The following is a 15,878-nucleotide window of genomic DNA, read 5'->3' as shown; positions in this document are numbered from 1 at the left end:
TCCTGCCTAATGTTGAGGTCTTTTATTTATTTCAAGTTTATCTTTGTGTATGGTATAGGAGAATGGTCAAGTTTCATTTTTCTATGCATAGCTGTCCAATGTTCCCAACACCATTTATTGAAGAGACTGTCTTTTTTCCCACTGTATATTTTTCCTGCTTTGTCAAAGATTATTTAACCATAGAGTTGAGGGTCCATATCTGGGCTCTCTACTCTGTTCTACTGGTCTATATGTCTGTTTTTGTGCCAGTGCCATGCTGTCTTGGTGACCACAGCTTTGTAATAAAGCTTGAAATCAGGCAATGTGATGCCCCTAGTTTTGTTTTTCTTTTTCAACATTTTCTTAGCAATTTGGGATCTTTTCTGGTTCCATAAAAAATTTAGGATTATTTGTTCCAGCTCTTTGAAAAATGCAGGTGGAATTCTGAGTGGGATGGCATCGAAAGCATAGATTTCTCTAGGCAGTCTAGATATTTTAACAATGTTTATTCTTCTGATCCATGAGCATGAAATGCTTTTTTTTTTTTTTGTCTTCTTCAAGTTCTTTCATGAGTGTTCTATAGTTCCTTGAGTACAGATCCTTTACCTCTTTGGTTAGGTTTATTCCCAGGTATCTTATGGTTCTTGGTACTATAGTAAATGGAATGGATTCTCTAATTTCCCTTTCTATATTTTCATTGTTAGTATATAAGAAAGCAACTGATTTCTGTACATTGATTTTGTATCCTGCCACATTACTGAATTGCTGTATGGGTTCTAGTAGTTTGAGGGTGGAGTCCTTTTTGGGTTTTCCATATATATTATCATGTCATCTGCAAAGAGAGAGAGTTTGACTGCTTCTTTGCCAATTTGAATGCCTTTAATTTCTTTCTATTGTCTGACTGCTGTTGCTAGGACTTCTAGTACTATGTTGAACAATAGTGGCAAGAGTGGACATCCTTGTCATGTTCCTGATCTCAGAAGGAAGACTGTCAGCTTTTCCCTACTGAGAATGATATTTGCTGTGGGTTTTTCATAGATAGATTTTATGAAGTTCAGGAATGTTCCCTCTATTCCTATACTTAGAAGCATTTTAATCAGGAACGGATGCTGTATCTTGTCAAATGCTTTTCCTGCATCAATTGAGAGGACCATGTTGTTCTTCTCTCTTCTCTTATTAATATGTTCCATCACATAGATTGTGATGTTCCAATGTTGGAATGTTTGGATATTGGAATGTTGTGATATTTCAATGTTCCATTGATGGAACATCACACATTTGTGAATGTTGAACCACCCTTGCATTCCATGGATAAACCCCACCTGCTCATGGTGGATAGTCTTTTTTTTTTTTTTAAGATTTTATTATTTATTTATTAATTTGACAGAGAGAGATCACAAGTAGACAGAGAGGCAGGCAGAGAGAGGGAGGGAAGCAGGCTCCCCACTGAGCAGAAAGCCCGACGCGGGACTCGATCCCAGGACCCCGAGATCACGACCCGAGCCAAAGGCAGCGGCTCAACCCACCGAGCCACCCAGGCGCCCTTGATAGTCTTTTTAATGTACTGCTGGATACTATTAGCTAGAATCTTGTTGAGAATATCAGCATCCATATTCATCAGGGATATTGGTCTGAAATTCTCCTTTTTGGTGGGGTCTTTGCCTGGTTTGGGGATCAGGGTAATGCTGGCTTCATAAAAAGAGTCTGGGAGTTTTCCTTCTGTTTCTATTTTTTTGAAACAGCTTTAGGAGAATAGTTATTATTTCTTCTTTGAATGTTTGGTAGAATTCTCCAGGGAATCCATCAGGTCCGGAGGTTTTTGATCACTGCTTCAATCTCGTTACTAGATATTGGTCTATTCAGGTTGTCAGTTTCTTCCTGATTCAGTTTTGGACATTTATAGGTTTACTGGAATGTGTCTACTTTGTCTAGGTTACTTGACTTATTGGCATATAACTGTAGATAATAACTTCTGATTATTGTTTATACTTCCTTGGTGTTGGTCATGATCTCTCCCTTTTCATTCACAATTTTATTAATTTGGGTCCTCTTTCTTTTCTTTTGGATTAATTTGGCCAGTGGTTTATTGATCTCATTGATTCTTTCTAAAAACCAGCTTCTAGTTTTGTTGATGTGTTCTACTGTATCTCTAGTTTCTACCTCATCAATCTCTGCTCTAACCTTGATTATTTCCCTTTTTGTCCATCGGGTTGGCTTAATTTCTTGTTGATTTTCCAGTTCTTTAAGGTGTAAAGAGAGCTGGTATATTATGGATTTTTCATTTTTTTGAGGGAGGCTTGGATGGCTATGTATTTCCCCCTTAGGACCAACTTTGCTATATCCCATAGGTTTTGGACAGATATGTCTTCATTCTCTTTGGTTTCCATGAATTGTTTAAGTTCTTCTTTGATTTCCTGGTTGACCCAAACATTCTTAAGCAGGGTGGTCTTTAGCTTCTAAGTATTTGAATTCCTTCCCAACTTTTTCTTGTGGTTGAGTTCCAGTTTCAAAGCATTGTGGTCTGAGAATATGCAGGGGATAATCTCAATCTTATGGTATCTGTTGAGCCCTGATTTGAGGCCCAGTATATGGTTTATTCTGGAGAAACTTCCATGCGTGCTTGAGAAGAATGAGTGTTCTCTTGTTTAAGGGTAGAATGTTCTGTATGTATCTATGCGGTCCATCTGGTCCAATGTGTCATTCAATGCCCTTGCTTCTTTATTGATTTTCTGCTTGGATGATCTGTCTATTACTAAGAGTGGCATGTTAAGATCCCCCATTATTAATGTATTCATATCAGTATGACTCTTTATCTTGATTAATAGTTGGCTTATGTAGTTGACTGCTTCCATATTGGGGGCATAAATATTTCCAATTGTTAGATCTTCTTGGTGGATATACCCTTTAAGAATGATGTAGTGTCCTTCTGTATCTCTGACTACAGTCTTTAGTTTAAAATCTAATTTATCTGATATGAGAATCACTACCCCAGCTTTTTTTTTGAGGCCCATTGGCATGAAAGATGTTTATCCATCCCTTCACTTTCAGTTTGGATGTATCTTTGGATTCCAAATAGGTGTCTTGTAGACAGCATATCAACAGGTCCTGTCGTTTTTATCCAATCTGCAACCCTCTGCCATTTTATGGGAGCTCTTAAGCCATTTACGTTTAGAGTGATTATTGAAAGATACCTTTTTATTGACATCATGTTGCCTGTGAAGTCCTTGTTTCTGTTGATTGTCTCCATAAATTTCTGTTCCATGTCACTCTTGGGTTCTTTCTTCTTTTATGGAACACCCCTTAATATTTCTTGTAGTGCCAGCTTGGTGGTCACATACTCTTTTAAACCTTGCTGGTCCTGGAAGTTCTTTATCTTTTCATCCATTTTGAACATCAGCCTTGCTGACAGACCTTCCTCTGTACATAAGGAATCTCTTCCCCTAGCTGCCCTAAAACATCCTCTCTGAATTTATGACTCGTGAATTTCACAATTTCCATGTGTCTGGAGGTCTTTCTAGACTCATTGATCTTGGGGGGGTGTCCTCTCTGCCTCTAGGACATGAACACTTGTTCCATTCCCCATATTGGGAAAATTTTCATCCAGAACTTGTTCAACTATATCTTCTAGTCTTCTCTCTTTCTCCACCCCCTCAGGGATCCCAATAATTCTGATGTTGGGACGTTTCATGGCATCATTTATTTCCCTAATTATGTTTTCATGGCTTCTAAGCTGTTTTTTCCATGCCTCTTCCTGATCCTTTTTCTATATCAGATTGTCCTCTAGATCACTAAATCTTTCTTCTGCCTCCCTTACCCTAGCTGTTAGAATACTTAGATTAGATTGAATCTCATTGATAGCATATTTAACTTCTTCCTGGGGCAGCTTTCACTTCTGCCTTTAGAGATTCTATGTTGTCACTAATGGTTTTCTCCAACCTAGCCATTGCCTAGATAATTATTACCCTGAATTCCCTTTCTGACATACCGTTTATGTCCATATGCAATAGTTGTGTGGCAGAGCGCAAATCTCTGAATTTTCCCTCTTTTGGGTGTCCTCCTGCTAGTCATTTTGGTGTGAGGTGGTTGAGGGGATGTATAGCTGAATATATCAACCACAATCCAGGCAAAGTGCACCCTGAAAGGCTTTGGAGCAATTGGAGGTCACCCCCAAGAAGAAAGAAAAAAGAAAAAAAAGAGAGAAAGATAGAGAGAGAAGGGAAAAAAAGAGTAAACCCAGCCAGAATGAACCCCAAAAGTAAGATTTATAAGGTATACAAAAACAGACAAACAAAAAGACTAACAAAAATAAATGAAAAGAAAAAAAAAAAAAAGAACCAGCCAAAATGAACCCCAAGAATAAGATAAATGTAATACTAAAACAAAAAGATATACACAGAAACACTGACAGAAGAAAAATATGGGAGGGTGGTTATAAATCCTCGATGTGGGTGAGGAAGGTTATTTTGATTCTTCCTGGGTGTATCTTGATATCTTTGTTAAAGGACTCAACTTTCCAGAGATAAAGGGAGATTAAAACTGGTTTATATATAGGGGTAGTGTTGATTAAGGAAAGAAGATTATCTTGAAGCTTATCTCTATATGTATGTTAAAAAAATAGAAAAGAAAAAGAAAAACACAGGTGTATTTATCAAAAAAGTTCAAGTTAAAAGGTTATTATGGAATATGTTGTATTGAATCTCTAGTTGTAATGGTAAGTAGGTTAAAAGAATTAAAAAGAACAAGATAGTGAGAATGAATTAAAAATAAAAGTTGTATCTATGAAACATACAGGTTTTAGGGCAATACTGGGAGCTTAATATATTGTTTCTCCCTCATGTTGGGGTTTTACGGTTTTGGGGGGACCCTGTGGTGGGTGTCCTCTCATTCTTTTGGCTGGCTTTCTGGGAGAGAGTCCTGCCGCATTGTCTTTCAGTCAGTCTTGCTTGGGTTGAGTCCTCCTGCCCTCTATCAAGGGTCTGGGCTCTGGAAACCAGTTTTTCAGGTTTTCTTTCTTTGGTGGCTTTTTGCAGCTTTTCGGAGGTTTAGTGGAAAGCAAACTGCACCCAGACCTCCGTCTCAGAGAGAAGACTCAGTCTGCTCCCCTCTGGGTGGTCCAGAACACACAGATTCCCCCTCTGCAAACTCCACTGAGCCATGCAAACTCCCACAGGTGGTGCATGTCCCCAGCCACCATCTCAGGGATCGCCCAAAGCACCCACTTGTCTCTGCACCCCCATGCTACTAAAACTGTGAGTGGTATTGGTCCAGGGAACCCGCTTCTGGTGGCTGCCTTTGCCTGGACTGCTATCTGGCTATCTGGGGTCCAGACCTCACCGTGGTGCAGCTTGCTGCTGGGGGGGGAGGGGCATTGTTCCTGACCAGAGATCCTTCAGACCCAGGCTGGGAGCATCTGGACCCTTAGCTGGTCCTAGAGACTGTTGGCCGGTGCCCACAGGGAGCTCTCTCTCAGGCACTGGCAGGGAGTGCAGTTCAGACCCTGGTCATGAAGTGCTCCCAAAGGGCAAAAGACTGTAGCTCTAGAAAGCAGTGGCTGGCACCACAACAGACTCCGTTCATGTGGGGGTGGGAGTGCACCTAGCCCAGCAGTGGTACAAGCTGTGCAACCTCAGGGACTCTGGGACCAGGAACTGGAGGCTCTACCACACGCTCTCTGGCACAGGTGGTCGCCCGCGGTGACTGTCCTGGGCCCGTGCCCATGACGGCCCAATTCTACAAGTTGCCCCTTAAGATCTTTTGCTCTTTTTGAGTGCTTTTAACCAGACTCCAAGTTAATGCTGGTCCCCAATCAAAGGGCACTTTCATCTTGGGGTATTACTTTCCAATGGGTCACTTCTGGTGGCTCCCTCCCTTCTGTTTATCCTCCAATATCAGTCTGATGGTTCCCTCTCCGCTTTACCTCTTCACTGGCGTCTTCTGACCCCATAGAAATCCAGATGTGTATAATCCTATATCTCAGGCTGATTTCATGGATATTCAGAGTGTTCTGGTAGATATTTAGCTCACTTTAGGAGACCGGTTGAAACAGGGCCTCCTGCATCTCCTGAAATCCTACTTTTTGATGGAGCAATTTTAAAGAGGGAGGTGAATAGGATTGGTAAGGGAAGTCAGTGAGGAGATGCCATACATATTTTTTAAAAAGTGATTATCTACCTCAATGGTTACTATTGGTTTAAATAGTTGAACACATATTGTAATGCCTACTTTTTGCATTTTGCAATTGCATTGCAATTGCCTACATTTGCATTGCAGGGAATCTTTTAGTATTTTCATTTAGCCATATATACATATGTATATATGGCTCGTCAGCTTTTCAGAAAATTAATTTTTATATGAACTTGTATTATATTTGAAGAAAGAGCATGAACAGTGTGTTATGAACTTTGTATGTGTTTCCACTTTTTTTTAAAGCACTTTTTTATTTTTAAAAGATTTTTATTTATTTATTTGACAGACAGAGATCACAAGTAGGCAGAGAGGCAGGCAGAGAGAGGGGGCAGCAGGCTCCCTGCTGAGCAGAGAACCCCAATGGGGGGCTCAATCCCAGGACCCTGAGATCATGACCTGAGCTTAAGGCAGAAGCTTAACCCACTGAGCCACCCAGGCGCCCCATGTTTCCACATTTTAACCACCATCTCTGTCCCTTGTTTCCATTACCACTTTTGTCACCCTGGTTCACATTCTCATTGGCATATCGGAATAGACCTGTAATTGATTTCTCTCCTTGACGTTCAGCCTTCCAATCTAGTGTACATATGGCTGCTAAACTCAACTTTCTTAAGCACTGTTTTAGTCCTTTCATTTCATGCCTCTGTTAACAACCTCTCAAATGTCCCCATTTCCTACTCCATTGAGGATAAAACCCTAAGTGCTTCAAAGCTTTCCACATTCTGATCCCAAAGCAGGTTGTGCTACTTCTAATAGTATTTCCAAATAGGATGCCTCTGCTCTGTCCTCACATTGGCACACTTGTGGTCAAGTTCAGCCTGTACATTATCTTTATGTTTATTTATTTTTTTAATCTACAACATTGTAGAAGAACTATTGCACATAAAAATCCAGGTTTCCAGGCCTTGTGTAAGAGTAGATGATCAGACTTGAGTCTGGACCTAATGTCATCCAAGGTTATGCTGTTGATGAATCCTGCACTCTTTGCCTTGAGCATTGCTCTCACTTCCTCCTTTAATCCCTTAGTGGCAATTTAGTATCTCTTGTGTTATATTTACCATGATCTATTTTTAGTTAGTTACTTGCTGTTTTACCTGGATTATAATCTTGTTTGGGAGTAGAAGACATATTTTACAGTGTTCCCTTTATAACACCATGAACACCAGATTATTCTCATAGAAAGTGCTTTAAAAATATTTATCAAATACTTATGTTTTGGGGCTCCTGGCAGACTTGTTTGCAATAATGATTGTTGAACATTTAATCTCATTCTGTGTCCCATGTTTAGCAAACTCCAGGATATCTGAACTAATAATATTAGTACCTCTCATTCCCTTTGCAGTTTGGTGTTACAGATTGTGAACTTCACAATAAAATTTAAGTTATTCTTATCACTGTCCTACTTTCTTTGAGCTCTAAAATATGGTTCAGTGAGTGCACCTAGATGATGGGTTATTGACGGCATTGCCACGGTCAAATGTGATAATTGAATAAGCATATTTGGGAGATAAATTGAGAAAGTTTCTGAAGAACTTGTATTTATAGGAAGGACCTTTATGAGACAAATAGAATTTGAAACACATAGGGTTTGCCAGCACTTAGTGTATTGTTTGGCAAATAGTCAATACCACAATAACCATTTAAACAATATAAAATGTCATGATAAAAGTTAGTAGCTACATGTTAAAAATAGACTTGGCATCTTGGGAAGAATACCAAAGGCTTTTTTATTTTAATGCATTTACTGTCTGTAGCATTTAGTGCCTTAAACTTAATCACAGGTTCTTCCATTTGCACACGTAAGCTTCTGAATAAGAATTCTGTACACAGCTAGCATGCTGGTGCTTTGAGAGGGAGCAGCTCTCTTTGAGGGGTTTCTAGGATCCCTCTCGCTGACAAGTGTTCCCCCACATCCCTCTCCCCCCTCCATTACTGTCTTGTTATGTGACAGCAAACTTGGAAGTAACATGTATGGGGTGGCAGGTATAAGATATAACAGTCTTCCTGCTTGGAAGGGGGCTGTTTAAGGGCATCACCTGCCCCTTACTTGAGTAAGAAATAAACCTTTTTATTAAAACACTATGATTTTAGAATGTACTGTGACTTTGACAAGGCAGAGACCATACAAATGAATGAACTACTGAAAAATACTTTATTTATTTATCTGACACACACAGGGGTTGGAGAGCACAAGCAGGGGGAGCAGTAGGCACAGTGAGAGGGAGAAGCAGATGCGGTATTTGATCTTGGGTCATGACCTAAGCCAAAGGCAGATGCTCAACTGACTGAGCCTTCCAGGCACCCCCAAATCAATAAACTACTTTTTATTCTAACATCAGAAATGTACATGTTTCAATAAAAATTGTGAGTAAAAAAAAATATGTATCTCAATATTTCATCTAATGGCCATGACATAGGCATGGGAATGAGAAGGATGTCAAGGTCAAGTGGTGAAGGGCAGTTAGGGAAGGAATATTAAGATCAATACTACAAAATCACAAAGCCCGGTCCTCAGTTTTCTTCCCTGTTATAAATTTTCACTCATTCACCTTCTGATCCCTCACAAAATCTCTGGACCTTTGAGCATTTATTCATTTTAAAAAATTAAAATATTTTAAAGTATATCAAGTAGTAAAGGAAAGAGCCCAAGCATCCTACTTAGCCAAATCAGTCTTATTTATTTGTAAGAGGAATTTATATTTGAAAATTTTTAAAGTATACAGATAGCACTATTTTTTTCCAGTTTGACATTATCTTTTTTACTTTGTAGATAGGGTCTTTTCCTACACAAAAGTCTTCTTCTTCTTTTTTTTTAAGATTTTATTTATTTGTTAGAGAGAGAGAGAGAGCGAGAACAGGCAGACAGAGTGGTAGGCAGAGGCAGAGGGAGAAGCAGGCTCCCTGCTGAGCAAGGAGCTCAGTGTGGGACTCAATCCCAGGACGCTGGGATCATGACCTGAGCCGAAGGCGGCTGCTTAACCATCTGAGCCACCCAGGGGTCCCATCCTACACAGAAGTCTTAAAGGGATTTTTTTTTCCCACCACATCTGGCCTTCCTCTATGGTTTCTGGCTTTAATCTCATGATTAGAAGAGATTGTTTTTTTCCTTCTCAAGATGCAATTCTGTGTCTTAGTCTATTATTTTTAAGACTTTTATCTTTTAATCCTTCTGGAATTTATTTTTATATATTTTGAAAGCTAGGACTTTAAATAAATCCTTTTTCCATATGAATATTCAGCATCCTAATATGCTAGAGTCAATGATTTGTACTTTCCCAGTGATTCAAAATGGTGCCTTTATCATACATACAAGGGTCTATTCTTGACTCACTGCTGTGCCTCACTGATACATTTTTCTATTCCTGTACTAGTTCTACTTTGTTTTAATACATTTATACTTAATATAATATAGTATGTTAGAGTAAATCTCCTAATGCTCACCATTATAATTTATTTATATCTTCTTTGTATCTTTCAGCAATACTTAAGAAGTTTCTTTGTGCAGAATCTTTCACACTGCTTATTTAGTCCCAGGCTTCATTTATTGCTTATTCAATGCTACTGTGAATAGGGTCTTTTTCTTTATATATTTTTTAACTGGTTATTACTGCTTTTAGAAAAGTATACCGACACACATCTGTGCATGTGTGTATGCATGTCAATTGTTACCAGACACCTTAACTAAACTTTCTTATTGCTTCATAAAGCTCTTCAGTTGATTTTTGGAATTTCTGAATTAAAAAATTTACATGCACAAACAACAATAGTTTCACTTTTATAACACTTACCTTTCTTGATTCATTTTCTTTTCTTACCACATGGTTTAGAATCTCCAAAATAATGCTACGTGTTGTGGTAAAACCTGCTATCTTTCTCATTCCTTTAATGGGAATGCATTTAGTGCCATTATACTAATACTAATACTAAATGTCATTATACTAATAAACAATAGTACTATGCTTATTCTTATCTAAAGAATAATTTTTAATTACATTAAGACAATTTCCTTCTATTCCTACTTTACTAAAAGCCTTTTTAAAAAATCAAGAAGAGATGTTAAATATTATGGTGTTATCTTAATAATTAAGAAATGAAAAGAAAATGCTAGATTAAAATGGATTGCCAAAGGACATTTAACCTCTTAAATCTCCTTTACTATGGTTTTCTTAAAGATTGTTCTACTACCCAGACAGCGCTTGACTGGTCCTGGTTTACCAAGCTACTGCACATAAATTCTCAGTATACCACACACTGATAGTTTGCTCCCTACTGGTATGAGCACAGCAGGTTTGGCTAAAAAAGAATTTTGGGGTTGGCAGATGTTTGTTTTGGACTCTAAAGAAAAGTACCCCCCTCTACCTGCTACCCTCCTTTCCATTGAAAGGATTGAATAGCTGTGTAACATTTATTATCTTTTTTGTAGCTTATTTGGTATGTGATTGAAACATTAAGAATGTGAAAGTCTCATTGTTCAGCCTCGTCTTCATTTGCAAATGAAAACAAGACAATCACCTACCTTGGAGAAGGTACATGGGTACACAGTCTGTGTCCAGGTATAGAAGCTTCAGTTCTGATACTTATTGTTCTCCTAAAATTAAAAATGAAACAAAAAGTTGTAATGGCTCAACTTTAGAAAAATATTCCTTCACCTCACTTCCTAGATTGTTTTTGTTTTTATTTTATTTATTTATTTGACAGACAGAAATCACAAGTAGGCAGAGAGGCAGGCAGAGAGAGGAGGAAGCAGGCTCCCCGCTGAGAGGAGAGCCGGATGTGGGGCTCAATCCAGGACCCTGAGATCATGACCTGAGCCGAAGGCAGAGGCTTTAACCCACTGAGCCATCCAGGTGCCCCACTTCTTAGATTTTTAAAGGCTTCTGTTAAAGGGTTGCTGGGGGTGGGGGCATGTTTACTGGTCATCTCATTGTCTCTCATTATCATGATCACCACCAATTTCCAAATCTATTTTTTCACATTTGACGGTATGTTTCCAAACCCGAATTTAAGCACATATAGCTTTAGGAATTCCTGGTGAATAGCATCCCGTTTACGAATTTGGATACTTATATGATAAATGTGGAGATTTTTATAGGTTAAATAATGTGCTGTTTTGCCCACTAATTGTTTCATAGGTGTTATGCATTCCAACTAGATTTCCTTTTGTAAGCCTGAGGCATCATAAATACTCCATAAAAGTAGATTCTCTGGGATATCTAGGAGTAGAGAGCATATAAATTGCCCAGTGGCAAGAATTACAGGTTTTTAAAAATCAGCAAAGGATTTTAGAGATTACCTCCATTCTTTTCATGTTGCAGGTAAGGATGGATAAGGTTACACTAGTTGATCTTTAAACAGGAATTCTGTTTCAATTGCCTTTTCTCACTTAAATGCTAATATCAGTCACTGAAAGGTGGCAAAGATTGTTGAACCTATATAAAAGATTGTTATGTTATTGTTATGCCACCAATGATTTACTAATGGACAATATTTCTATGCACATATCATATAGACTATCGGTAGATTGTAGAATGTTGAGTAAACATTACTGAAGACTTCTTTATGTTCTCCATGCATGACTTTCTGGGACAATGACCTGGATGAGTGTCACTTCGCTATTTACTATATAACATATTTTCTGTACAAACTTCAGAAAAAATCTTGCTCCTGTCAATATGCAGATTAATATACAGAAAGACATAATTTAGTTTCCAGTTACAAGAAAGAGATTTTTCTGAATTATAAAAGAGATGTACTTATAAAATTAAATTGATATTGTCTGATAGATTTTTCTAGAAATGAAATTTCAGCCCATAAAAAAATAGAATAGTATGTTTCATTAATCTAAAAAAAATCTGCATTTAGAATACTAAATTCATTTTCTTAGTCTCTTATTACAGCTGCTCCTGATTTCTCAGTAAGCCTTAAATATGAAACATTGGTGGGGAAAAGTAGAGGAGGTTATATTTGGGTCTTTAAGTGCAAAGTTGAGAACAAATCAGTATCTTCTCTTTACTATTAGATCTATGTTAGAAGGTATATATCTTTTAATTTATATATATATATATATTCCTTCTTATGTATATATATGTATGTAGGTATAAAGAGAAACCTATATAGACATCTCAGAAAAACATTTAAGAGAAAGATGAAAATTGTCCCAAAAATATTATGAAGCCCCAAAAATACTAATAGAATTTATCTCAATTAACAGATGAAAAAATTGACAGTGAGTAGCAATATCACCAAGGCCGTTATTACCAGTAGTTAATTGATTATATAAATGAAACTGTACCTAAGTGGTTTGTTTTACAAATATGTCATCTTGCAATGAAGTTGGAGAGAATTTATATATAAATAACACAAGAAATAATGATTTCTAAGCAGGCAAGTGATCCTGTAGTCTTTTTTTCCTAAACTGTGTCTTACTCCATCCTAAATCATTTTTCTTTCATCTAACAGCAATATGAAAATGTCAATTGAATTTTTTTCTCCTAAAGACCTTGTTTCCTGAATATTGGTGGCCAGCTGAGATAAGTTCTTGTCATCTTTCTTTCAGATTTTAGCTTATTTTACACTGTGTTTGAAGATGTTAAATAATTTTAGAAAAACAGTTCATTTTTCAAAAGAAGAAATTACAGCCCAAAATACACATACTAAATTGGTTGGATCACAAGGCAGGAAATGGAGTGCTTTATACATCTGAATTCTTGAGTATTTAGCTGTGCTTAGTTTTTCTGAGCAGTTGCCCTACTCTTAAGAGAAGCTAAGAAACAGCAGGGCTGTTTGAGATAATTACATAGTACACTCGACTCTAATTCATATACAGCCATCAAGTTTTTATAGGTTCCTATTTGTGATGCTATATCTAAGGAGTTTTTTTTTTTTTTTTACAGTTTTCAAGTCAAATTCCTATCCTTTGGGGATTATAATTCAGTTATAAAATGTTTCTCCTAGACTGAAACTCAATGTATAAAGTCCTGGCCAGAATAAAAACATTATTAGAAATTTCCATAAATGTCACTTACACTTTGTAAAATAGTAAAACCATATCATTAGGACATACTCAGATGTGACTTATAGTTATGTGTTTCTTATTTCCTTGTTACTTGTTTATGTATAAATATGTTCACCTACCTTTTTAAAAATTGGGCTTTTTTATTATACCATTCAGATTACATTATTAAATAAATTTTAAAAACAAAACATTGATTTTTTATTTGCAAATGCTTAAGTATCAAACCCTAACATATAATGTACACAGTTCATTGCAAAGTTGAGTGTAGGGAAGTAACATTTTATATGACCAAATGGGTTTGTAACATATATGCACTCTTTATGTAATTGTGCGTGTGTGTGTGTGTGTGTGTGTGTGTGTGTATCATTTCGTCAGACTCTTTTTTTGCCATGTCATTTATTTACATGGGAGAAAACAAAGTATATTCTAGGTCAGTTTTGAAATGAATCAAGCATTTGTAGCCTAGGTATTTTAGCAGGCATGTTCAAAAAGAAGCAATTTTTAAGGCAATGTCTGTACTAAATATAAGAATATTTTAAAAAAAGAAAAATTTTATAAAATATAGGTCTAAAGTATTTCTTTGCTTCAATTATAATTTAATACATAATTGCAGATTATATATTATCTTTTCTATTATGATACATTCTGTGGTCCCTCAGGAACCAAATTTTTCTTTGGACTTGCTTGAAAGTAAGATTGGGTCAGAAATCCCTATGTTTTAAACAAAACCAATCAAATCCAAGAGAGAATCCTTACTAACCAATGTCAAGCAAGCAATAAAACAAACAAAAAAACCCATTTGCTGGCCTATTAGCTCATTTGCTAAAATTAAATGGGCAAGACTTCTGTTTTAAGGTTGGCACAAGGTAAAACCCTCCATGAATAACAAATAGCCAGGATGCTGTATAATAATTCTGGGTATAAACATTGATAAAACAATGTGAATGCAATTAACTTTACAGCTCATCTCATGAATCCGTACTGGCATCTGTTCTGCCCCTCCTCACAGAGTTTTGTGCCAACCTTTACTCCCAAATTGCCCATGTAGACTAGACCAATGATTGCAATGCAATTAGACTGATGAGAATCAGGAGAATTGTAAAAATATCTACTGATAACTCCTCACTTGGTTTTATCTCTACAAGACTAAATAAAACTATTGCATTTCAGAATTTTTTTTAAAAGATTTTATTTATTTGACAGAGAGAGAGAGCACAAGCAGAGGAGCAGCAGACAGAGGGAGAAGGAGAAGCAGGGAGCCTGATCCTAGGATCTTGACCCGAGCCAAAGGCAGACCCTTAATTGACTGAGCCACCCAAGCACCCCCAAATCCTGCATTTCAAATATAAATATTTTTTTTCTTTTACTTCCCGATTTTCTTCAGCTAATATTTTTTAAAGTAGGTTAAACTGGCAATGACTTCATCTAAAAATGGCATCTAATTTAAAAAACATACATTTTCTTGCTATGTATTAAATTTGTTGAGTTTTCCATTCTTAGGTGACACAACACTTATTTATAAAACCAGTCACCAAAAAAGAGGCAAGATGAATATGGCCAATTGTTTTACTTTCATACTTCAGAGCATTGAGGACAATGTACTCAGTGAATAATCTAATCTTCAAAACAGATCTATTTGAGGAAGCGGTAAAGTACAAGCAATAAAAGACCTCTCTCTCTAGAGTTCTATATTATTTTCCTTATAAATTATATCATGTTTTATCATATTATATCAATTAATCCCCAGAGAGAGGCAGACTATTACGAACATACCACTTCTTATGTTAAGTGCTCATTTGTTAAAGAGGCAACAAAGATGACAAGACTGAGTTCGTCACTGGTCAGGTTAGTGCTGTCTGTATCTTCACAAACTACAAAAACAGAGCTGGAAAGAGAAAATGAACTACTTTCATTACGCACTTACTGTGCTACACACTGTTGTAAATGCTTTATGAATAGTAGCTCATTTATTCTTAATAGTCCTTTTAGGTAGCAGCAGCCTTTATTATCCTCTGCTGGAGGTCTGCCGGCTGGTAGGTGTTAGAGCTAGGATCTGAACCCAAACAATGGGGCACCCATTGTTTTTAATCCCTATGCTATGTATTTTAATCCCTATGCTATGCTGCTGCTATGGGATGTTAGCCGAAAAAGTTCGGTGACTTCTAGATTCCTGGATGCCACTTCCTTTATTTATTTATTTTTTTAAAGATTTATTTATGAGAGAGAGAGAGAGAGTGCACAGTTGTGGAGGGGAGGGGCCAGAGGGAGAGGGAGAGAAAATTTAGAGCAGACTCTCCACTGAGCACAGAGCCCCAGGTGGGGCTTGATCCCAGGACCCTGAGATCATGACCTAAGCCAAAACTAAGAGTTGGTTGTTTTACCGACTGAGTGACCCATGCAGCCCCTGAATACCACTTCTGAATGTAGTTAAATAACCCGTATCCCATCATCCCAACTGAACTCCACGATAAAATCTCCAAGTTCTTCCGTGTAGGTGTTGGAAGGGGATCTTATTTTGACAAATAGAATCCCCCAAGATAATCACTTTCTTTTTCGTAGTACTTACGGGTTTCTGTGAAACAAAGAAATTTCGAGAAATATCATGCATAACGTCTACCAGATGCCAAATAGACATAATTCAATATTGTGCCTATTACACAGTAATCATATATTACATAATAATTACACAATATTCTGT

This window comes from Neovison vison, chromosome 3 (genome assembly GCF_020171115.1).
Source record: "Neovison vison isolate M4711 chromosome 3, ASM_NN_V1, whole genome shotgun sequence".
NCBI classification, from domain to species: domain Eukaryota; kingdom Metazoa; phylum Chordata; class Mammalia; order Carnivora; family Mustelidae; genus Neogale; species Neogale vison.
This window is presented reverse-complemented; position numbering follows the sequence as displayed.